Below are 25,262 nucleotides of genomic sequence, written 5' to 3'. Positions count from 1 at the left end.
AGGCAATTCTCTTCCAGCTTCAAAAAAATTATGTAAGTCTAAAACGTAAGAGGGTGAAAATCATAATGCAATTATCACGAGAAACTATCGGAACCCTTAGCCATCCTGGATAAAAAGAGTGGAAGAGAGCAACGTCTTGGATATTGTAATGAAAATGCAAACACTATGACTAACACAGACCGTATGAAAATAGAACATTTTCATTGCATGGCAAAAAAGAAAAGATGTCTGTGTCTTAAGCAATCAAAGAGCGAAATTGAAAATGCAAGCAACTGGAAAATGGCAGTTCATAGACGTGCTCTGTTAAAATACAGGCTGACGCTAAGTTTCCCGTGTAATTTAAAAAATACTCCACCACAGTTTTCACAACTTATCTGGATTCAAAAGGAAAGCAATATCGGTCTGACATTTGTAGGAAGCCAGTTTGGGGGTGCATACTCAGGACACAGTCCTTTCTGCTGAAATGTTCTCCTGACAAAGGAGTAAGTCCAGACAGCCATTTTTGTCAAACACTCCAGTCTAGGCTAATTGGACAAGTGGAGAGCTCTCACCTCAGTCGGCCCACTGAGTGTTATCTACAGAACATGAATCAGCGTGCGCTGAATAGGCAGGGCAAGTCGAGGGGAAGCTAAAGCTGGCACCCATGACTAAGTTTCACAAAAGCAAAAATTATGGGGGAGCAGAGACATGCAAATGGGCAGAGGACGCCCTCAAAGGAGAGAAGGGCCGAGGCAAGAGGCTGGGTTGGAGGGCAGCCTAGGGCAACGAGTTCTGTCTTTGAATTTTTGTCCCTGGGAACTCTGGCTGACTTTGTTTCTTGTTTTCTAAGTTATTAATCATCTTAGAACTGAGGATTTAGTTCAGTGGCAGAGCATTTACCTGGGTTTGGTCCTGCACCAAAAGTTAACTAATTATATAATCGCCTAACACTCCTGACCACGGCCAGAACTCAGCTTTACTTTTCATTTGATTATTTTAAAGACTTATTTTTATTTATGTATATACCTGTGTGTGCGTTTGTGTGTGTGCACAAACATATACATACATGTTTATACATACATGGAACTGGAGCTATAGTTTGTGAGCCTCCTGAAGTGGGTCCTAGAACCCAAACTTCAATCCTCTGCAAGAACAGCAAGCACTCCTAACTGCTAAGGCATCTCTGTAACCCCCTCATATGTATGTATATCTGCACACCTGTCTGTCTGTATGTCTGTATGTCTGTATCTCTATCTATCTATCTATCTATCTATCTATCTATCTATCTATCTATCTATAGACAGGGTCTCATTTGTCCCTGGCTGGTCTTGAACTCACTGTGTAGGAAGGGATAACCTTAAAACTCTGATGCTCCTGCTTCATGCTCCAAGCACTGGAATTACAGGCACAAATCCCTTCTGGTTAATGGCTCTAGGCAGTTCTGGGGATCAAATCCAGGGCTTCCTGCATGATAAGCAAGCCCTCAGCCAACTGAGCCACATCCCCAGCCTCCTGCTTTTGACTTCAGCAGGAGGTCAATAATTCGTCAGCATCCATTGTTTGTCAGACACTGTTCTTTGCACTGAAGATAATAATAATAAATATGAGCGGGGAAAAAGCCATGAATTTATTGGGGTCAAGTATGATGATTACAATGTGTAGACAGACAGAGAATTATAACCCAGTGTAAAAAGTGCAACGGCAGAGCAAAGGGCAGAGTGTTGTGGGAGAGGAGCATCTCATGGTGAACCTCACCCAAAATCACTTGAAGGGGTTTAAGTGAGATTTTGTACCTTGTAACCAGAAGAACCTGTCCTTGAGCATCTTTGTGTTTAAATGCATAGCCACTGGCCGAGGAGAGGGCTCTGTGTGTAGTGTGGGTGTGTAGTGTGTGCTGTGAAAACACGAGGGCTGGCGAGGCTTTGGATCCCTAGGACCCACACAATGTCAGCTGCGTCTAGCGCCTCGCCTGGAATTCTAACCTCAGAGGGTGGAGACTGGCTTCCCAGAGTGAGCTGGCTAGCAAGGCTAGTGGTTCAAAAATAAAGATTAGTCGGGTGGTGGCGGCGGTGCACACCTGTAATCCCAACCCTTGGAAGGCAGAGGCAGGTGGATCTCAGTGAGTTCCAGGCCAACCTGGTCTACAGAGCGAGTTTTAGGACAGCCAGGACTGTTAGACAGAGAAACTTGGTCTCAAAAAAAGACAAAAAAAGAGTATAGGCGAACTCTGGGTGTGAGTGACTCTGCCTCAGTAAACAGGGCGGAAGAGCCTCGACAGTGATTCCTGGTATGGATCTTAGGCCTCCACACATTCGTACACACATGTCCGTCTCGATCCACACATGCACGTGTGCTCACCCACAAGCAAACATACAAAAACACATGCATGAATGTCACACACACGAAAAAGAAAACTTCATGTACATATTGCTCGCTCTTTTTCTCTCTCCTCGCCAGGATTAGTTAAGAAAGCAAATAGCGGGGCCTGGAGCCATGGCTCAGTTGGCAAAGAGCTTACCTAGCAAGCATGACAGCCTGTGTTCGAGTCTCTAGGACCCACGTAAAAAGGCCAGATGTGGTGGCATTCTTGTCATTTCAGAGCTGAGGAGACAGAGACACGAAAATCCGTAGGGCCTATTGACTTGCCACCCTGACCTAATTGGTAAGTTTCAAGCTAGTGAGAAACCCTGTCTCAAAAGAGACAGCTGGAATTTTTGAAGGTGTCACTTGAATTTATCCCCTGGACTCCATATACATGGGCACATGCATACACATATGCTACTGTACACACATGCATAAAACTATAAATAATGGTGCATGCCTATTATCCCAGCCCTTGGAGGGAGAGGCAGGAAAAACAGGAAGGAGTTCAAGGATAGTCTCAGCTACACAGTGAGTCTGAGACTAGCCCTGGCCATATGAGACTCTGTCTCAAAAACCAAAACAATAAAAACCAAATCAAAACACAGACACCTTCTCCAGGTTAGAGTTTAGGCTCCACCACCTATCTGTACATGGCCTGATGCCAATTACATAACCTCCACGTGTATCCATTTTTCCACTTATCTCATAGGATTGCCCCGAGGATCAATGGGTAATTTACATATAGAGTATAGCTGACATTTAGTGAGCGCTCTGCAATTGCTACCATTTTTATTATTGTTGTTGTGGCTGTCGTTAATCTATTTTTGTTGCAATTTGAATAAATGTCAGCTGGGGAAGTCTGAGTAGCAGGGCTGATATGCTTGCCACGTTTAAGGTCTGGTCTTCGACTCTGTTGCTATACATGGGAAGCAGCTGACACTGGGCGTGCTGGCCTTTATAGACCTGTTACTTATCACAGTACATTTACTGTCCACTAGGACGTTCTGGAGAGTCACCTCTGCTAGCAGACCCAAGCAGGCCATCAACACAAGTGGATCAAACATATTCTTTCCTTAGAAATAATTTCATTGCCGGGCAATGGTGGCTCACGCCTTTAATCCCAGGACTTGGGAGGCCGAGGCAGGCAGTTCTCTGTGAGTCCGAAGTCAGCCTTGTCTACAAGAGCTAGTTCCAGGAGAGCCAGGACTGATCACAGAGAAACCCTGTCTTGAAGAAAAAAAAAAAAAAAGCAAAACAAACAAAAAAGAAAGAAAAGAAAAAGGAAAAAAGAAATAATTTCATTTCAAGCCCACTCCCTGAAAGTACACACAGACACCATGTTTTCTCAGTACACCCAAATCATTGGTCTTATTTTAGTGGTAGGTTTCTTAGACCTGTCATTATTTTAAAAAATAATAATAATAATTTATTTAACTTTATATTATGTTCATTGGTGTGAAAGTATCAGATCACCTAGAACTAGAGTTACAGACAGTTGTGAGCTGCCATGTGGGTGCTTGGAATTGAACCCAGGTCCTCTGGAAGAGCAGCCAGTGCTCTTAACCACTGAGCCATGTCTCCAGCCCCAGGCTTGTCATTCTTGCTGGTAGATGATCTCATCCATCACCTTTTGGGTCTTTTCTAACTGTATTTCTCAGATAGAAACCTTTACTTCAGGTCTAAGGTATAGTCATTCCTTCTATGAAAAAAATCATGCCAACTATTGAAAAATGGCTCTGTCCAACTTAAAATTCCTATCAGGGCTGGAGCGACGGCTCAGTGGTTAAGAGCACTTGTTGCTCTTTGCAGAGGACATGGGTTCCATTCCAAGCACACACATGGCAGCGCACATCTGTTATTTCAGTTCCAGAGGACCCAGTGCCCTCTTCTGGCCTCCCTGAGCATGGCATGCATGTGGTGCATGGACATATCTGCAGGCAAAACACCATACACAGCCAGTCGGTGGTGGCGCACGCCTTTAATCCCAACACTCAGGAGGCAGAGGCAAGCAGATCTCTATGAGTTCGAGGCCAGCCTGGTCTATAAGAGCTAGTTCCAGGACAGGCTCCAAAGCTACAGTAAAACCCTCTCCAAAACCAAAACCAAACCAAAACAAAAACCACCTATACACATAAAATAATAGTAGTATAAATTTTTTAAAAATTACTATTGTTTTCAGCCATGATAAGATGAACTAACACTCTTTTAATGGAGTCTAGAGCTGTCTTCCTCCCATCTTCTTGGACTCCTTGCTGTCTCGAGACTCCAGAGAGGTGAGTGCTTTAAGCATCGACTCCTCTTCATGAGCGAGAGCGCTTAGCACTCAAGAATGCTTTAATAGCTATCGCTCTGCGGAACAGATGTTGTATGTTTCGTGGGCGTCATAAATATTAAGAGTGATGTTATACTACTTGCAAAGCATTCTCCATTAATTGTTAATGCTCACTGTGTGGATAAAAGAGGGGAAATCCTTGGGGGGAAATCAAGTCCATTTTTATGTCTAACATCACAGTATTTCAGTTTCTGAAGCTGGGGAGCATTAGTCTCTGATTTCTGGGCTAGCATCTGAAATCTAATTCGGGTGACACTCCAGCACCCCTTGTTCCGCAGGGTCCCACGCTGAAACACAGACTGTGTGGCTCTAATAGGAGACATGGTGGAGAAGGAGGGCAGGTGTGAACCCCAAGTCCAGTTCCGTCTCTGCCTGGCTCAAGAACCACACATTTCCTTGGCCTCCCTGAATTTAGTTATTTAACCTATGAAAGTTGGAGGGACAATCCCTATCTCATAGGACCTTGTGATAGTTAGATGAGAGGTGTGTGTATGTTTTAATTAGGGTTACCGTTGCTGCAGTGAAACACCATGACCAAAAGCAAGTTGGGGAGCCAAGAGTTGGTTGGATTCCCACTTCCGCGTCACTGTACATCACTGAGTGACCAGGAGAGAAACTCAAACAAGGCGGGAACCTAGAGGCAGATGCTGATGCAGAGGCCATGGAGGGGTGCTGCTTTCTTATAGAATCCAGAACCACCAGCCCAAGGATGGCACCACTCACAATGGGCAGACCTTCCCCCATCAATCACTAATTAAGAAAATGTCTTACAGTCAGAGCTTATGGAGGTGTCGTCTCAGTTGAGGGTCCTTCTCTCAGATGACTTTAGCTTGTGTAAAATTGATATAAAACCATCCAGTACAGTGTACACACACACACACAGAGAGAGAGAGAGAGAGAGAGAGAGAGAGAGAGAGAAACAGAGCTCTGAAGAGACTAGGTCAATGTTTGGACTGTCCTTAATCCACTTTAAATGATTCTCAGTGTGGACTAATGTAACGGCTAATCTGTCTTTGAACTTTTGTCAAGGTTGCTGAGAGTTTCTGCCCATCACGTAGAAGACTCTGCCCAGTGAGATCCAGCTCCTTCAGTGATAGTCCATATGCAAGATGAATGTTGATTGCTCTTTCCTACTTGCCCATGACACTATTCCAGGTTGATCCCAACTCTCCATCTTCCTGTCTTGGCCTCCTGGGTGCTGCAGGTGTGCACCTTCATGTGTGGCTGTCATTCATTTATTGAGAGTCCATGAGTGGCCTCTAATTAGATTAGTTGAATCCCATAGATGACAAAACAATTACAATATCATAGTAGGTGTTATAAAAACCCGAGGGAACTTACAGTTCTGTTCAGGTAAGGACAGAAGCACGTTAAGAAATAGGAAGCCAGGTGTGGTGGTACACACCCATAATCCCAGTATCCCCAAGTAGAAGCAAGAAACTGAAAACATAAGGCCATCCTCAGTGGGTCTGAGGCCAGACGGAACTACGTAAGACCTTGTTAAACGAGAGTGATGGCGCTTGCCTTTAATCTTCCTTTAAGCACTCTGGAGGCACAGGCCAACAATCTCTGTGGGTTCAAGGATAGCCAGGCTCCAGAGTGAGACCCGGGTGACAGAAGGAATCTGGACACGTAATCAGTGATGTCACAAAATCCAAGAATGTGCAGATCTCTCCATTGTAACAAACGCTTTACCTTCCTAGTGAAACATTACTTGGCTTGGCTTGTAGCCAGGAAGACAATGCTCTCAGGCAGAAAGGAGACGCGCACAGCTGTCCCCACCCTGAACAGCACGAAGCCTCCAGCACTGACCTGTATGTGCTGACTGTTTTTGCCACGAGCAGCTGTAGATGAAGTCAACTGAAATTCTACAATCCAATCATGTACAGCACCAAGCTGGTTCTTCTCCCTGGGATGAATTTTAAACTGTGGCAAAGTCTAAATTTTAAATCCTTCAGTGTATCCCCCAAAGACTCTGATTCAGGAAATTGCAAAGAAAATAGAAATGAGAAGAAAAATTACAGAAAGATGAGATTACATTTGAAACAACCTGGACTCTCTCTGCATCAGCCTCTGGGAGCGGTCAGCTTTCTTTATATGTCAGTTTTGCTCTGTTTTTGTTTTTTTGTTTTTCTCTTTGCAGTACCAGAGTGGAACCCAGGGTCTCACCCAAGCTAAGCAAGCTCCAGCCCTGAGCTACAACCCTGGGCTCCTTCTCTTTATGTCTATCATAAAAATATTGCTTTCTCTGCAATCCAAGCAAATAGACACTTTAAATGTACTGTGTTCCAGCAGACGCTCAGTTGTTAACCCCTGTCCTAGCTAGACTCGTGGACGTGATGCACCCTAGAGTCACCTGAGAAGGGAGTCTCCGCGACAGACAGGCCAGATCAGATCGGCCTGTGGGCATAGCTGTGAGGGAATTGTCTTCATTTTCTAATCCACACCAGAGGGCCCAGCCCACTGTGGGTGGCACCATCCCTAGGTAGCTTTTCGAGGGCTGTATGAGAAAGCTGGCTAAGCATGAGTCTGAGTCTGTGAGTGAGCTAGCCAGGCAGCAGTGTTCCTTTGTGGTTCCTGCCCTGACTCGGCTCATTGGCGGTTTGTGACCTGGAGGCCTATGCTAAATAAACTCCTTCTTCCCCAAGTTGTTTTTGGTCAGCCTGTTTTATCATGGCAACAGAAGGGACCCAGGACTGTCTACGCCCACACTTCCACCTTTCCCTGGGGAGGGCAGCAGAGAGAAGGTGAGCTGTGGCTCTCTCTGGACCAGACTGGGTTCGCAGGTGGTGAAATGGCAGATGAGAGAAGGCACTCTGGCTGGGCGGTGGTGGCGCCCGCCTTTAATCCCAGCACTAGGGAGGCAGAGGCAGGCGGATCTCTGTGAGTTCGAGTCTAGCCTGGTCTACAAGAGCTAGTTCCAGGACAGGCTCCAAAACCACAGAGAAACCCTGCCTGGGGGGGGGGGGGGGGAAGCCCCTTTGGACGAGTCCTGCTGAGGTGAGTCTGTTTTCTCTTCCTTCTCTTTCCTATCTCCTTAAGGGAGCTGTCTGCAGCAGGCGTGTCCTTTTCCTTGTTTCTCGCTTATTCTTCAGTTGACCACATCTGGCTTCCACAAGCACCACACCACTCAAAGGGCCCCGTTCTGCAAGCATGGCTTTCAGTTGATCAGTGCGGTGGGCAATTTCGAAGTCCTCACCTCACTGGTTTTTCTCTTCTCTAAGGATTTCACTTTCCGGAGGTGCCTTCTGCCCCTTGCTTCTTAGAGTCAAATTCTCCTGTCTTCAGGATGCTCTTTTGGCCACTTTCTTGATTCTTCTGTCTTTCTCCAAGTGTCCTGTGGGTGCCCTTACCCTTGACCCCAAGTCAAAGGCATCAGCCGAGCATGTGGGCATCTCCTACATCGAGACAAGTGACTCCTCACCTGGGATTCAAATCCTGTATCCAGTTAGCTTCTGCATGGCCTATAGGCAACCCAAGCTCCAAGGCAGACCACCTTATTCTATCACGATGTCTTCTTCTTCTGTAGTATGGAGGTACACACCTACTGCCCGGCACCTGGGAGCTGGAGAGAAGAGTGTTCAAGCCCAAGAGTTTGTTTGCCCTAGCCTGAAGAAGATAGTGTGACCTGTTATGCACGCATGCATGCGCGCGCGCACACACACACACTCACACTCGCCTTTTCCTCTTCTAGTGTTACGTAGCACATTAACAACACCACACTCACTCAGTTAACCATGCCAGGAACCTGGGCACTTCTTTCAAATGGTCCTCTCACTCCATCCTGACTGTTCTAGCCAAACAATATTTTTGGCTTTGACTTTTTTGAGACAGGATCTCACATAGCCCAGGGTGGCCTCAAATTCCCTAAGTAGCCAGGGGTGATTTCTGGTCCCTGCCTCTACCTCCTGAGCACTGCACCCCCACACCCCACCAAATACTATGTTTTTAAGAATTAAATATTTTCATTACTGAAAATATCTATTTCCACTTTAGTGAATGTGAAACGCGCTGTTTTGTGTTTTTTTCACATTGCCCTGCAGCCAGTGACACTCCAGATGACGCGTTGTTCATTTTCCCTAGTGGAAACCATGACCCAGGAAGCATCAACCCTCCACTCCTCCCTCCTGCACCCAGCCCTGGCACCCACTCTCCTCTCTGACTCTGTGCACTAACTCCTGCCGTCACTCATCTCTCTGGGATCACATCCCCCACCCCCCGTCCTGTCACTCATCTCTCTGGGATCACCCCACAGTCACTCATCTCTCTGGGATCTCCCCCCCCCCCGTCCTGTCACTCATCTCTCTGGGATCACCCGCCGTCACTCATCTCTCTGGGATTGCCCGCCGTCACTCATCTCTCTGGGATCGCCCGCCGTCACTCATCTCTCTGGGATCGCCCGCTGTCTCTGTGGCTGACTTCTTTCACTTAACACGGTGTTATCAGGTGGATAACGTAACAAGTGCTCCAGGCTGGACCATACGTCAGGTTGTTTTTCCTTTAGTACTTCACTTGCATATACTTGCCATGTTATGGTTGTCCACTCATCTCCTGATGGACACGTCCGACTCTTAGCAGCGCCTGTGAACGTGTGTACCGTCCATGCTCAAGCCTCCTTTGAGAATTAGTAACTGTTCAGCTAGCCTTCGGGGTAAGTGTCAATGCAATAAGCATGCGGTGGTTTGAAATACTAATGAAATGGTTCAGAGGACCTGGGTTCAATTCCCAGCACCCGTATTGTGTCTCAAAACCACTTATGATTCCAGTCCTAGGGCACCCGATGCCCTCTTCTGGCTTCTGTAGGGGTACATGCTTCCAGGCACACACACGGTGCACAGATATGCATGCAGGCAAACACCTACACATAAAGTAAAATAAAAATAACCTTAGAACTGTCTATCTAAGGCTAAGCATGGTGATGTATAACTGTAATGCCAGCACAAAGAGGAAGCTGAGGCAGGAGGATAGCGGGCTTGAGCCTAACTTGGTTTATATTACGAGACTCTGCCTCAAAGAAACAAAACCAGAAGCAAAGAAAAAAAATTAACCCATCTTCTTCATCTTACATTGCAGGTTTGACATTTTTTTTTCACCAGTTGAGATTTTAATTTAAACAATACATAGAGTCACATATGAAATAGAAGCCAAGCTTGTAATTTATTCTGTAGCATGTGTCATGAGCAATACTAATAGAGAAATTCTTAACACAGAATCTTCCCAAAGCATTTGAAAGTTCATACAAATTTATGCATGGAAACATATGAAGGGCGACCATCAAAATGCTACATTCAATCAGCTCCGGGCGCCAGGAGAACTAGAGTAGTTTTTTTTTAATCTTCTTTTTCTCTGTCCATATTTTCAGATTCCCTCAAGTAAACATATTAAAATGTAGAGATGGTTCTTGGGAGAAAGAAAAACTATCACATGAGAAATGATCTTTGAGATATTAAATCTGACATTTGAAAGTCTGAGCTTTCACTTAGCATATTTTGTCACTAGGCACAGGCTGGAATTGCAGCTCACCTGGCTGTTAGATGGGAATGCGGGAAACAACTTTCCTGAATTGGTACTGTCTGTCAAGGCAGCCAGAAGCTTGAAAGGGTGGGGGTGCTTTTCTCTTAATGAACTGTGGCTTTCGTTATTACTAGTATATGGTAAGCATCTAAAAATAAACTCCCTTGGTGCCCTTGACGCCTTATTTAAACATGTTTCCACATCAACACGAGGTGAACGTTTAGATCCGTTAGAAAAAGAAATTCAAGAATTAAGCTGTTTTGGTTTTAAACTTTCGGCTAATGTTGTATTTTAAATCCACAGACGATAACAAGAGAAACCCAGCTACTTTCTCATTCGGCTTAGAAGGAAAACATTACGACTTGGGAAGCCTCTCCTCTCCTGTCCCCTCTCTTCCTGGAGACAACCACTGGCCCTCAAGCTGGCTTCTGTCATACACACACACACACACACACACATTCCCACTTTATATGCATAGGCCTTTATATTCATAAATAATACAATCATTGTTATGTAGTAGGAAAAAATCTCTACTCCCTGTGTGGTTTTGTTTAGTTTTATGGTATTTTGCTCATGGTGCTGAGGACAGAACCTGAGGCTCTGTGCGTGGGAGGCCATACCCACCACCTAGTTGTACCCCGGTCCTGTAAGGGAACGGCCACGCCCAGTCAGAAGTCCCACCCTTTGGGAATGTTTTCCTTCCTCATTTTCTCATTGTCATCCTATATCTGTTTTCGTGGGCTTTGCTTTATCAAAATGAAATGGCTCTGACTATAAACCTCTCATTTCACGTTGGCGCACGCTTAGCTTTACCCAATAGCACTACAGAAGGAGCCCGACCTCCGGAAGACTCGGGGTAGAGCAGTGTGGCCTCCACCTCTGATTGTGACTCTTAGAAAAGTAATTACAGTCTAATACGTTTGTTCATTTATTAAATTGGGTTCTGCTCTAAAATATTTATACTCACAAACACAATTCAAATCAATCAGTTCAGCAAGAGACCGTGGTCACACACAGCAATAAAACCTCTTTCCAATCCTTAGCTAAATGTAAAGAACCAAGGAATTGTTGCGAAAGAATTAGTAATTTTCCAAATTATCATGACAATTCTATCCCTTTAAATATTGTTATTCAATCTAAAAATGTGATTTATGGTGAGCGGGTATTATAAGTTGTTAGCCCCAAATCAGACTGAATTACTAATAAAAAGATGTCAGTTTGAATAATGACCGACACGGCCCCTAACAGACAGCTCTCTGTTCTGCAATAATCACAAATCACCCACTTTCAAAACCCTTCTTGGATGTTGCCCACGGTGGCCTCCAAGCTCAGTTGCAGTGTTTACAGAACGGAGTGCCTTGTACATTCTGAAAACCCAGTCCTCGGATCCTCTGCTGTGCCCAGCTGAGTGAAAACAATAGCCGGGAATGAGTCAAGTCGGTGAGACCTTCCACTCTCGACTTGACTCCCTGTGCCCAGAGCTTCACAGTCAAGACAGAGCCAGCCCTCGAAGCACTGTCTCCACGGTGCCTCTTCTAGTCAGAAATACTATTTTCTTAATTTTTAATTTTTATTTTATGTGCTTTGCCTGCATGTATGTCACAGTTGTGAGCCATCATGTGGGTGCTGAGAATTGAACCTGGGTCTTCTAGAAGAGCAGCCAGGGCTCTTAATCACTGAGCCGTCTCTCCAGCCCCCAGAAATAGTATTTTTTTTTGTTTTTGTTTTGTTTTTTTTCGAGACAGGGTTTCTCTGTTGGAGCCTGTCCTGGAACTAGCTCTTGTCGACCAGGCTGGTCTCGAACTCACAGAGATCCGCCTGCCTCTGCCTCCCAAGTGCTGGGATTAAAGGCGTGCTCCACCACCGCCCGGCGAAATAGTATTTTTTTAAAGTGTTTATGTCTATAAGTGCTTTGCCTATAGGTAGGCATGTGCGCCATGTTCATGCCTGATAAGAAAGGACTTCCGATCCTCTGGAACTGGAGTTATAGACAGTTATGAGGAGCCAGATGGCTGTTGGGACCAAACCCTGCTCCTCTGTAAGAATAGCCAGTGTTCTCAATCACTGAGCCAGTCACCAGCCCCCCTTTAATTTTTACATTGTATGGGGGGAGGTGTTTCATAGCATGTATGCAAAAGGTCAGAGGACAACTTGTTAGACTCGGTTTTCTACTTCAGCCTTGTAGGTTCTGGGCATCAAACTCTGGTCACCAGGTTTGGCTCTAGGCGCCTACCTGCTGAGCCATCTCCCCAGCCCCAGAAATACCAATCTGTTTCAAAGCAGCAACACAGGATTGGAGTACAGCCCTCAACTCTTGCTTTTCCTTTGACATCTGTCATCTAGTCTGGAGTCTAGCTGCTGCCATTGTCACTAGAAACAAGGAAAGGGGCTAGAGTTGTTACTCAGTGCAAGACTGTTTGCCTAGGATACATATGGCCCAGCTGCACTCCCCAGCAGACATCCAAAAAAAATCATGATTAAAAGTATGAATTAGCCAGGCATGGCTGATGTATGCCTTGATTCCAGCACTCGGGAGGCAGAGGCAGGCAGATCTCCGAGTTCGAAGCCAGCCTGGTCTATGATGGGAGTTCTAGGACAGCCAAGGCTACATAGAGAAACTCTGTCTCAAAAAAAAAACTAATAGACAGACAGACAGATGAATAGACAGATAAATGTGAACAAGGTGAGAGTTGGAGAGATATTATTCCAGGTTTTTGGTTTGGAACCATCAGAAAGGGTCTTGCTATTAACCAGGACAGCCTTGGCTACCATACTTTCTTGGTTCTTGAGTCACTGAGAAACTCTTACAACTCAATTTAAAAAACAAACAGGCCTGGGGAGATGGCTCAGCAGTTAAGAGTGAGGACTGGGCTCCTGCCCCAGCACCAGGTAACAAGCCAGGCAAACACAGGTAACTCCAGCTCTAATGGCTCTGAGGCGCCCTCTTCTGGCCTCCTCAGACACACAAGGGTGCACACCCAAACACACACGTGCACGTATACTCACTAAGTCACAGACACACAAATACACAAACGAATAAATCAAACAAACAGCTCAGTTAAAAGTGAACAAGGGATCTAAACAGACATTTGCTAAGAAAGAGACACAAGAAAGGCCAATGAGCAATGAAAGCATCCTCATCTTCACTAGTCCTGAGGAAAGTGCACATCAGATGCCGTGAGAATCCCCATCACACCCACTAGGATAGTTAAAAAGCCAGCCACTGGTCCATGGGGAAGCTGAAGGCCTCCTGTGCTTCAGGCCGGAATGTAAAAAGATGAGTCCTCTTTGAAACAGTCTGGCAGCTTCTGAAAAAAAAATTAAAAATAAAAAATAAAAATCTACCACGGAGCCCGGTGGAAATGAAAATCCCACGTCCACACAAAAATGTGTACATGGCTGTTCGCAATCGCCAGTGCCCACCACTGATGGAGATGGAAGTGGGATAATTCTGTCATCTGAAGAAATAAAGTACCATGGTAAGCTTCAACGAGATGGACAAACTTGAAAGTCTCGTACTGAGAGAAGCCAGTCACAAAAGACCACATTTCTGGGCCGGCGCGATGGCTCGGTGGGTAGAGGCGCTTGCCATCCAGTCCAGCCATCTGAGTTTGGTCCCCAGAACTTAGACGGCAGAAGAAGAGAGCTGATTTCCAAGAGTTGTCCCCTGACTGCACAGGTACCATAGCACACTCTCAGCCTCCCCCCTCCCCCGCTCATTAAATAAATACATAGTTTAAAGATGGCTTTTCATCCCAGTCATATGAGCTGTCCAAAGCAGATACAGAAAGTAGATTAGTGGCCACCCAGGGCTGTTTAGAGCGGGGAGACGGAGGTAAGGGGTGGGGGGCATGCTTACTGGGGTAAATAGACATAAATTTTCTTTTCAGACTCGTAAATGTATTCTAAAATTGAGTGTAAGGGTGGGTGCCCCCTGAAATTTTCACATCTTGAAGCTTGGGCCCTTGGCTGGAGGCGCTATTGAGAGGTAACTGGCTCACAAGGGCACTAACTTGTCAGTGGGTTCATCTGAATGGGCTATCGGGAGCTGGCACCTAACTCATGGCAGAATGACTCGGAAAGACATCCTCTCCCATCCTCCTGTGAGCTGCTTCTCTCAGGTGACACGAAGGCTGAAACCCAGCTAGGTGTAGAAACACACGGACACACTAACACAGCTACACTAGAAACACACGGACACACTAACACAGCTACACTAGAAACACACGGACAGACTAAACACCCGTGAGTTGGACACTGTCAATGAGAGGATTGTATGGTTTGTGGATGATATTTCAGTAACAGAAATATATAAGTAAATCCAGGAATTTAGGAAAATCCTGTGTTTAGAAAATTGAGGAATGTTAGACTTCAACCCTTCTGCTGAACAATCTAAGAAACTGTGGAGACTCTCTGTGGAGACTCTCTGTGGAGACTCTGTTGCTCCATGCTGGCTCCTCCCTAAGCATGCATTTTTCTTTGCTTATCAATATATGTTTTTCCTTTTTTTTTTTTTCTGAGACAGGGTTTCACTGTAGTTTTGGAGCCTGTCCTGCAGTAGACCAGGCTGGCCTTGAACTCACAGAGATCTGCCTGCCTCTGCCTCCCAAGTGTTAGGATTAAAAGTGTGCACCACTACCTTCCGGCACCAATAAATATAGTTTTATTTTTTCTGGAAAATGCGTAACTAATTTCTCTTTTATCTCAGACCGACAGTTTCTGTAATCTCTCTATCTGTTCATCCACCCACGAAACCACCCATTCATCCATCTATCTATGTCTTTTTACACATTTTTTTTTAACCAGAAGGAAGCTTGGGTATTACAATTGAGCATACACATTTGTTTTGTGGTTTATTTAGAAAGCCAAGTCCCGGCAAAGAGATGGGCTGAAAACTGAGTTTGTTAAGCCCATATTCTCAAAGTCACGTCTGACAATCAGGACACCAAATAGAAGGTGTCCTATCTAGATGTCTCTATTGCTGTTATAAACCCTAACAAGAACTAACTAGAAAAAAGAAAGGGTTTATTTTTAGCTTACAGGTTACAGTCTGTCATTGAGGGAAGCCAGGGCAGGAACTCAAGACAGGAACTGAAACAGAGGCCCTGGGGAAGCTCTGCTTGCTGCCTTGCTCTCCAGCTCACGTCTAGTTAGTTTTTATGTACCCTCCCCTAACTGCCCCCCACACACACACCAGAACCACCTGCCCAGGGTGACACCACTCACAGTGGGTTGAGCCCCTCCCACAGCAACCATTACTCAAGGAAATGCTCCCACAGACTTGCCCGCAGGCCAATCTGCTGACAAAACAAAACAAAACAAAACAAAACAAAACAAAACTAACCAGCATGGTAGATTGTAGGAGGAGGAGGCCACTCGTTCGTTCCCGGCCGCCCAGCCTTGAAATAATCACACAGAAACCATATTCATTAAAATACTGCTTGGCCCATTAGCTCTGGCTTATTATTGGCTAACTCTTATATTAATTTAGCCCATTTCTATTCATCTGTGTATCACCACGTGGCAGTGGCTTACCCGGTAAAATTCCCAGCTTCTGTTTCTGGTGGCTCCATGGTGTCTTCCTGACTCTGCTTGCTTCCTCTCAGAATTCAGTTCCATCTTCCCCGCCTACCTAAGTTCTGCCCTATCAACAGGCCAAGGCAGTTTCTTTGTTTCATTAATGAAAGCAACACATAGACAGAAGGACCTCCTACACCAGAAGATAAGAATTTCTCTCGGGATTTAAGATGACCGAGGATGAGAAACCCTTAAGAAAGCATTTAAACAGGATATTGAAATTATAATGTGTGAAGTCAACTTGGTGGTTTATGAAAAATATAAGTTCCAGAAGACAGAGTCCATGTCTCAGCCATCATTGCTTTATGCACCTCTGGCATAGCAATGTTCATAGACACATGAACGAAGAAAGGAACGACTAAATAAATAAAATTACTTTTAGTAGAGTTACGTTCCTGGCCCTGGTTCAGATGTATACAATTATCCTAGGTTGGTAAAATCTGTCTGAATGCTAATGTCACCAACCAGCATTTATATTTCCTTAACTCTGATAATAATATAACTTTTTAATATAATAGTACTTCTGAAATCACAGTGCCTTTTATGGATGATTTATCTAGGTAATGTAATGGTTTTTGTTTTTGTTTTTGTTTTTTCTGAAAAACTGTTATTAAATCAATGGTGATCGTTGCCATCCCAGAGCCGAGGGAACTGGCTTGTCAATATCTTCCTGTAAAAGTTTTGTGATCTCAGAAGATGCAGGAGGCGTCCGTGTGAATCATTTGAAATGTTGGTCATGTGGAAGACGGAGTCTGACAAGGATAAAGAGAAGAGCCTCACAGATCCAAAACTCACCCACATGGGTTCAAGATAAGGAATTCATGGTCAATGGCAGCATGAAGGCAAGAAATCTAGGAGTTTCGATGATCTGCAAGGTTGGCAAAATCATCGATGTAGCCAGACATGGTGATGCACTCCTGTAATCGCAGCATTCAGGAGGGTGAGGCAGGAGAAGCCTGAGTCTGAAGTCAGCCTGAGCTATACAGAAACAAATCAGCTCTCTGGATTGGATTTGTAGTCAGTTGGTAGAGTTCTTGTCTGCCATGCATAAAGCCGTGGTTCTGTGCAGCACTGCACGAACGGAGCATGGCATGGATTACATACCTGTAATCCGGGTAGAGACAGGAGGATCAGAAGTTCAAGAATATCCTCCAGTATACATAGCTCAATCTGGGCTATCGTCAGACTCTATATCAAAAAATAAAACCATGTGGTATCACTAGGCCCAAGTTATCAATAGGAAGAGGTCCCAATGCAAATTCAGACTCATCTCTGGCTGGGTGTGGAGGCGCACACCTTTACTCCCAGCGCTCAGGAGGCAGAGGCAGGAGGATCTCTGAGTTTGAAGCTATCTTCTCTGCCTCCTGTCCAGGAACGTGCTAACTATGTCTGCCCATATCACATGCTTGCAGAGGGAAGTGTGCACACAAGAATGCAATGGGAAAAAAAAAAAAGGATCCCAAACCTACGTTTTTACAGTTCCTTTGACTTTGGGAGTCTATGATCAGTGTGAGATGACCGTTTGTCTGCAAGGTTGTTCTCCAAAGGCAGTTAGTGTTAAACAGAGGGGAGCCAATCCCCACCGATGGGCTTTGCTGAGTAGATCCTTACCTCCACGGCAGCAATGAGGTCTGATCTCTGCGGAATGGACCTGGATGGCTGGAAGTGTTCCAGTCCCCGAGGTCCTGCAGTTCAAGGATGAGAAGAAACACTGGTTGGAAGGTCTGGGCACAGGAAGAGCCACCCTGAGGCTCCTGGGCCTCTGCCCTGCTTGCCGCCTGCCCTTGTGCCCTTTCTTTCCCTGTATTCATGGTTGCTCGCTTGCTCCTGACTTCTTCCTCCTGAAGTTAATTAGTCCTCTCGACAGCCCCTGCACGTAGACATTGGTATGTTCCGGTTTCTAGGTGGGGGTGGGGGCATCAATTCTTCCCTTGCTCACTCATCTCTCCCCCTACTGCTCCCTGTCATGCCTGCTGCTGCCTGGGCCTGTTGACTTATCTGTGTTTGCTGACAGGTAGGCTTTGCCCAGCCCTGCCCTGTCAGATGGGCAGGTCATTCCTGCTGTTGCCTTGTCCCGTGTTTCCCAGGAAGTTTTTACTTCAGCCAGTATTTAACCCAGCCTCTCTCTTCTTGCAGCCCTGATCACCTCATTTTGGCATGGAGAATCTGACAATACAAAAATGCTGGCACATTCGGGAGACTTTTGGGGAGGGTTGTAGGGCTGTCTCACCCATTTTAGGTAGGGTGTTGTTTCTACAGCACCTGCCCAGGGAGAGACAATATCTCCCCCTCCTCTGAGACAAACCTAGGCACGAATTCACTGAAGTCGGCTCTGGGGAACCATTGAGTTTTGGAAGCTTAATAAGAGAGTATAGAAAGAGGTTTCCTACAGGAGTATTCCTCGTCAAAGGTCACACCAGAAAGTCTTTCCCCAGCAGGGTGGCATCTGTCTCATAGGCCCGCAGATGGACCCCCACACACCCCAAGTCCTCCCCAGTCTGTATATTCTGGTCCCTCCCCAAGGCCATGTGCAGTTAGGGCAGAGAAGCACACCACAGGCTGTCGTGAGCAGCTGGATGTTCAGGTGAGGCCCCAAGATGGCATTTGTTTGTGCCAGAGGACAGTCCCGTGCAACAGGTGGCCTTCAAGGCTCATTTCGTCCTGAGCACTGGAGATTGGCTCTAAACCTCCTGTAGATCCTGGCGCTTCCTTTCATTTAATATTGTAAATGATTATTTAAGGCCTCTTCTCTGACAGAGAAACACGGAAATGATGTTTGGATATTCGCTTATATAACCACTCTTTTATAAAAAATTTAAAAGTCTTAGAGCTAAGGCACTGGGCATAGCTCCAGGCAACCAGTGTGAATTGATTAAAGGGGTGCTCTGTCCCCTCCTCCTCCCCCTCCCTTTCTTCCTCCTTTTCCCCTCCCTTTCTTCCTCTCTTCTTCTTAACCTTCTCCTTTTCTTCCCCTCCCCCTCCTCTTTCTAACCCTCTCTTTTTCCTCTTTCTTCTCCTTCTTTGGGGATGAGGGTCTCATTCTATTGCCAGACTGGCCTTAAACACCCAGCCCTCCTGCTTAAGCCTGAACTGGAATTGCACACATCACTCCTGGCTGGAGTACCTCTAAGGGTACAGAGCTGAGCCAGAATGAGGCTCAAAGTGCTAATAAACACACCAAACCCACTCTAAAGTTGCTAATCCCAGAATCTGCTTGCCTTGGCAGTGGCCTCTAGGATTTGTGATTTCGCGCCTGACAGTTTTCTCTTTTACTCCAATACGAAGGTAAGTCAGACAAATTCACAGCCTTTTTAAAAAGACTCTTGGACAAAAAGTTTTCATGAAACCAACACCAACAGCCGCATCAAAAGCAGAAGATGAGGACTGACTGGGGATGTACCTACAAAGTACTCGAGGAAACTGACTGTTGTGTTCAGTCAAACGCTGATCCTCTTCATCCTCTGACCTGATTTCATCACCTTCCTCATCAGCGGGATTCTCCCTGACCATAGAGAAAAATCTTGCAGAGCCCTCAGCAATCAAGGAGCGGCTCCACGGTCTTTTAACCAGATTGTTCTATCTTATTTTAGCCCCTTACATTTTCCTGCCACCGTCCGCCCGCCCCGACAGTCCCGCATTGAAATCAGTCTGTAAAGTCGCTCTGCGAAGGGAAGCGCTTGTCAGCCTCAGAAGATCTGAGCAGTCCCACACCTGGGCCTTTGCATTGGGCACTTCAAAGGCAAAGCAATCTAGTCACAGAGGGAGGAAGGTTAACAGAAATTATGACTTTTCGGGGTCTGGACTACTTTGAAGACCAAAGCGCGTTTGATCCTCGCTCTGATACTGGCTTCCTGATCGCACCACGTGGAGCACATTGAGTGGCAAGTGCTTCTTTCTCTTTCTCGCTCACGCCACCTTCCAATCAGCATAGCCTCGAGACAATGCTTACCAAACGTGAGGCCAGTACAGACCTCCTCTTCAGGGCAGAGTTTCCAATTCGTCTCATTAAGTAAAAGACATTGGCATTCGTGACAGAAAAGCTTTAAACTGTCAAAATCAAGAAATCTTAAAGATCACGTTTACGGACATCATCCAAAAAAGATATCTCACCGCATCTCCTGTGGGGCTTTATTTATACATTTTTAACAGCACTGGGATCATTCTAAAAATATACATATAGTGGGTATATATGGTTGTGCCCCATTTTCACTTCTAATTATAACACGAGGAAGAAGCGCATACTTTGGGAGCTGATGTGAGTTTGGGGTTTAGTGAAAATACGCCTCTCATCGGAGCTGCAATTTGGGACTGTGCTATTCCGCCGAGCCTCATCATTCTGCCAGTTCCTTTCGCCTTAGTAAGTTGAATATTACATTTTCCCTAGATTTTAGAGTGAGATTTTGATTTTAGATTTTGAGCAGTGAGTATGATTGCTTGCAGTTAGACTTTATGACAAAATAAACGTGAATTTGAGACATTTTGGGAGCCAGGTGTGGTCGTGTACACGCCTTTACCCCCAACACTCGGGATGTAGAGGCAGGAGGATTGCTTTAAATTCAAGGCCAGTAGGGCTGCACAATGAGACTTTATCTCAAAGAAAAATAATGCCTTGCGGTTGGGGAGATGGCTCAGTCAATGAAGGTGCTCGCCACCAAGACTGACGACTCAGGTTCAATGCCCAGGACCCTCCACAGAAGAGACATGATCATCTACCTCCACGCATGTGCTGTGAAATGCGTGCACACACACACACAAGATAGATAAACTAATTTTAGAGTTGCATTTTCTTTCTTGCAAAATGCAAACCAGTTTGCACTAGGTTTGCTCCTTATAAAATATGTTTATTTAATTCATTAGCACATTATAGACATCTAGCACTCCATTTGCTCTGCTCAGCTTCCCTGAGGCAATGATGTAGAGATTCCATATTACAAATATTTATTAAACTCTTCCATGTTATATCAGTTTTCCTCCCACACACCCATACTGCAGTCCTGGTACAAGACACACGAGGAGTGGTAATCAAGACTTTAATCTCTCTTTTCAAAAACTGTCAAAAGCTCGCTCCATCAGCATCCAGCGACAGGAGGCGATGTCTGCAGCCTACTACACGCCCCTGTGAGCCAGGTTTTAATTTGTTGAGAACGAAGGCAAGAGCCTATAAAAAAATCTTGGCAAAACACAGAACTGCTAATTTAATCAATTTTAGTAGTTAAAGCAGTGACTCCAAGCGCTAACACAATCTGTTGAAAGAACTACTTTCCAAGGTAGGGGAGATTCATTTATTTCTGCGTTTTCTTCCCAGTTTTCCAATCTAAGGCTAAGTGGGAAGCCATGGCTCTCACACTGAAAGCCTCCTCCCCAGACTTAGGAAACAGACCCTGACTCAAACGATCCCCCTGAAGCGTTTGCAGGGACAGAACCACAGCTGACTGACCCTGAGGAAGACACCCGTCCACGAGCACTGGAAGATATGAAACTGGAAAGAAAAAGGTCCCAATATGTCACATAAAAAATTAAAATAAAATCCAGCGGGAGAACCATGGAGCTTCAGACATAGCAATTGTTTGAGGTTAAAACTGGTATATGGGTTAGATCTCTTGATGGTTTTGATGCTTTGAAAAAAGTCTAATTCTCTCAGAATAACCTGTAAATAAGGTCTCCCATTTAGCTGCAGTGGAAACTGGAGGCCAGTTACGTTTGTAGAAATAGAAAGTGGAATTAGAATGAGTTAGAATTCACCTTTTTCTTTTTTTGCAGCAATGGGGGTTGGGGTGAGGAGACAGGATCTCTCTACATAGCCGGGCTATCCTGGAACTCACTCTCTAGTCCAGGCTGGCCTCTGCCTCACGATTGCTGGAATTAAAAGCCTGTGCCACCATGTCCAGCTAAGAATTCACTATTTTTAACATAAAACATATGAACTGTGCTAAATACTCTTTAGAGGCTTTAATCTATGTGAACTAAGTCTGAACTAAGTGTGCAAGATGTACATTTGTCCCAAGTGGAACCATTTGCTTCATTGCCTTAATTTCAAATTCTTTAGAAAAATAAAAGTTACTTATTAAAAAAAATAAAGTGCAGCCTGGTTTCCTAGTGAGTTCCAGGACAGCCAGAGCTACATAGAGAGACCCTGTCTCAAAAAAGAAAAGAAAGAAGGAAGGAAGGAAGGAAGGAAGGAAGGAAGGAAGGAAGGAAGGAAGGGAAAAAGAAAAATTGCGCTGAACCTGGGGAAGGGGCTAAGGCCTCCTGTGCTCCAGAAGGCTCCATCTCTTGCTGATTTTGATGTTTCCCTGTTCTCATTGCCTGGATTCCTTTGGCCTCAGTACAGAAGTGCTAGGTTCTGAGTATGTTTGTCATTCCTGGTACATACTTTGTACCCCCACAAAAAGCTGTACTCTCAATGAGACTCAGTACCTGGGCAATGGTTGCTATAGCAGAGAAAGGCTTTTGGGATACAAGAAATCCGAACACTGGCGCTCTCAGAGCATGGTCACTTTGCAAGATCTGTGTGCCCCTGAGACTGGATAATGTGTCCTTGGACCAGAGGGCTGAAGGACCACCAGCTAAGAAGCTTAGACAGCAGTCATCAAAACTACAAGGAATCTAAGAGTAGAGAGATCTGTGTTGCAGACCCAGAGAGAGCCCCTGGGCGTTCAAGAACCTAAGCTTCTCCTCACCCAGACTACCTAGGTTGGGAGGCCACAAACAGGACAGAGGTAGCCTTGACGCATTCTCTTGGCACTGGTGTGTTATGCAGAGAAATAAAAGGCTTTCCAAATACCTCCGAGTAACTCAGACTGAGGGAGGGGACTTGGGCGCCCCACCTGGTTCTGTCCAGCTCAGGAAGTGTAGAACATTAAGGTAGAAAGAGGCTGTAACAGGACACTCCAGTCTGAAAACTCAGACAACACTGAACAATGAGGAGGAATCAGAAGATGCCAATGAGGACCAGTGAAAAGGGGGGGAGGGGGACACTGTCCACCTCACCCTGACACTGTAGCACCAGTCCCTAGGTGTCAGAAGAAAAAAGCCATGGGAATTCTAAAGGGACTAGGTGGCGCACAAAAACACAAAAGAAAATTAAATATACAGGGGGCTGGAGAGATAGCTCAGCAGTTAAGAGCACAGGCTGCCTTTCCCAAGGACCCAGGTTCAAACATTCCCAGCACCCACATGGCAGCTCACACCTGTCTGTAATAAGTTCCAGGGAATACCCTCACACCAATGCACATAAAATTAAATTATTTTTAAAAACAAACAGGGCCAGGGAGGTGGTTCAGTGCATAAACATGCTTGTTAGGAAAGCATGAGCCCCGAGCGTGACTCCGTAGAACACTAGTGAGAGACCAGATGCCGAAGCAACAAGTGTCTATAATCCTGGGGCTCCTACAGGTGGGATGTGGAGACCAGAGGACCCCTGGAAATCTGAGGGACAGGTAGCTTGGCGTATGCAGTAGAACAACAGCAAAGAGACCCCGTCTCAGACAAGGTGGAAGCGGGAGACTATCACCCAGGGTTGTCCTGGTCTCCAGAAATGTGCTGTGGTACACTCATGCCCACACTCACACAGTGAGTACAGATGCACGCGCGCGCACACACACACACAGAAATTTCTTAAATATATTTTTAAAAAAGAAGTCGAGAGGCTGTACAGATGTCTTAGCAGTCAAGAGTGTTCACCACTCCATCAAAGAACCAGAGTTCAGGTGCTGGCACCTGCATCAGGAGGATCACAATGCCTGTTAACTCCAACTCCAAGAGATCCAGTGCCCCCTTGTGGCCGCAGTGGGTGACTGCACCCACATGTACAATGCAGACACACACACACAGAAAAAAAGTCTATTTTAGTCTTTTCTTTTTTGAGACTGAAATCTACTTACATCATTTCCCACTCCCTTCCCTCCCTTCAAGCCCTCCCATATACCCCTCCTTGCTCTCTATCAAACTCATAGCCTCTTCTTACATTAATTGTTACTACTTGCATCTATGAAAATATAGAACGCTTTACGGATTTGCATGTCATCCTTCTGCGGGGCCATGGTAATCTTCTCTGCATCACTCCAATTTTAGGATACGTGCTGCCAAAGCAAGCACTAAAATAAATACTTTTTTTTTTTATGAAGAAATCGAACTGGGGAAGAGTGGAGCCGGGTCCGTTTCTGCAATACTGGTATACACCATGACATTTGTGCCAGGATGTGCCTCCCATAGATCCCCAATGGTGGTTCACTTTTGGAAACTGCTGTGTGTTTCAGACTTTGACTAGGAGTTGGACATGTCGTAGGAGGGAAAAGAAAGACACATCTTTGCTGTTTCTGATCAGAATCATCCTCAGATTGGAATCACAGTCTCTTTGGGGGTGGGGTAACTATCTTAGTTTTTTTTTTCAACAACAAGCCGACTGATTCATCAAGATTCTAGAGAGAACCAAAGGATCTTCTTATGCCACCTGCTCCCATGAACTGCTCAGTTGGTCTGGCAGAGCGCGACAGTCATTTCTCTCCATTCCTGGGGCAAAAAAAAACCACATGCCACTGCCATGGCTCCCCACCAGCTCTGACACCCCTGCTGTGCCCTGATGCCTTGGGGTGCAGGCAGTGGGAGAGGCAAGGGACAGTGGAGGGGCTTCAGAAGTGTACTGGCTTCTCCTATTGCTTCCGCACTGGTCTGAATCAAAACCATTTAAGATGAATGACTGTATCCCGTTCGCTTCCCCCCCCCCCCCCCCCCCCCCCCCCCCCCCGTGACGGAGATCAAACCAGGTCCTTGCACGGGCAGTTCCTGCAGCTGAGCTGCAGCCCCAGCCCTGTGGATTCTATTTTTAAAGATTTTTCGAGGAAGGCAATCTCCAATAACCTGTCCAGCACATGATCTATATTTTTTAATGTTCTTCCTTTTATCAAATCTAAACCTCAACTTGTCCCCTTTGCTCCCTTTTCAGTGAATTGTGATTTTTAAAGCTATAACATACAATTTCATTTTGAAATCCTATTTGGAGCTTAAACATTGGATTTTGGTTTATAGATAGCATTTATTCTGTCAGAGACGCTGGGCTGTTTTGAGACGTCTCTGGTAAAATGGGGCTTCGTGGCTTGAGTCTGAAAGGCAGATACTGATCAACAGTGTGTTGACTTGATCAGAGTCCGGGGAAGGCAGACGCTGCTCCAAGTGTCTGTCTGTACAGGGAAGCTGTCTGTGGGGTGAAACCAGGAGATGACAGAAGCAGCTAGCTACCCCATCAGCTGTGAGGAAGGGAAGAAGAAATAAGAAGCAGAAATTGAGCTCTGTGTGATGGCCATTTATAGTCCCAACACTTGGGAGGCTGAGACAGGAAGCTGGTGAGTTCGAGGCCAGCCTGGACTACAAAATAAACTGTCTTAAAATAACATGAGGAGGAGAGCAGCTACCACCTGAGGTCAGAACAGAAACAAAGTATGATGAAGAGCCGGGCGGTGGTGGTGCACACCTCTAATCCCAGCACTCGAGAAACAGA

The 25,262-nt window shown here is 45.6% G+C and overlaps 1 non-coding gene across 1 annotated transcript; it reads right to left on the bottom strand.

Annotated features, from left to right (window-relative positions):
- Positions 1-23,757: 23,757 nt before the first annotated feature.
- Positions 23,758-23,863, bottom strand: LOC126487026 (U6 spliceosomal RNA). The gene has a single exon (XR_007588259.1). It is a non-coding gene; the product is annotated as a U6 spliceosomal RNA (small nuclear RNA).
- Positions 23,864-25,262: the final 1,399 nt, after the last annotated feature.

The sequence above is a fragment of the Alexandromys fortis genome, unplaced genomic scaffold (genome assembly GCF_014885135.2).
Source record: "Alexandromys fortis isolate MF-2015 unplaced genomic scaffold, M_Fortis_MF-2015_v1.1 scaffold_173, whole genome shotgun sequence".
Lineage (NCBI taxonomy): Eukaryota > Metazoa > Chordata > Mammalia > Rodentia > Cricetidae > Alexandromys > Alexandromys fortis.
This window is presented reverse-complemented; position numbering and strand designations above follow the sequence as displayed.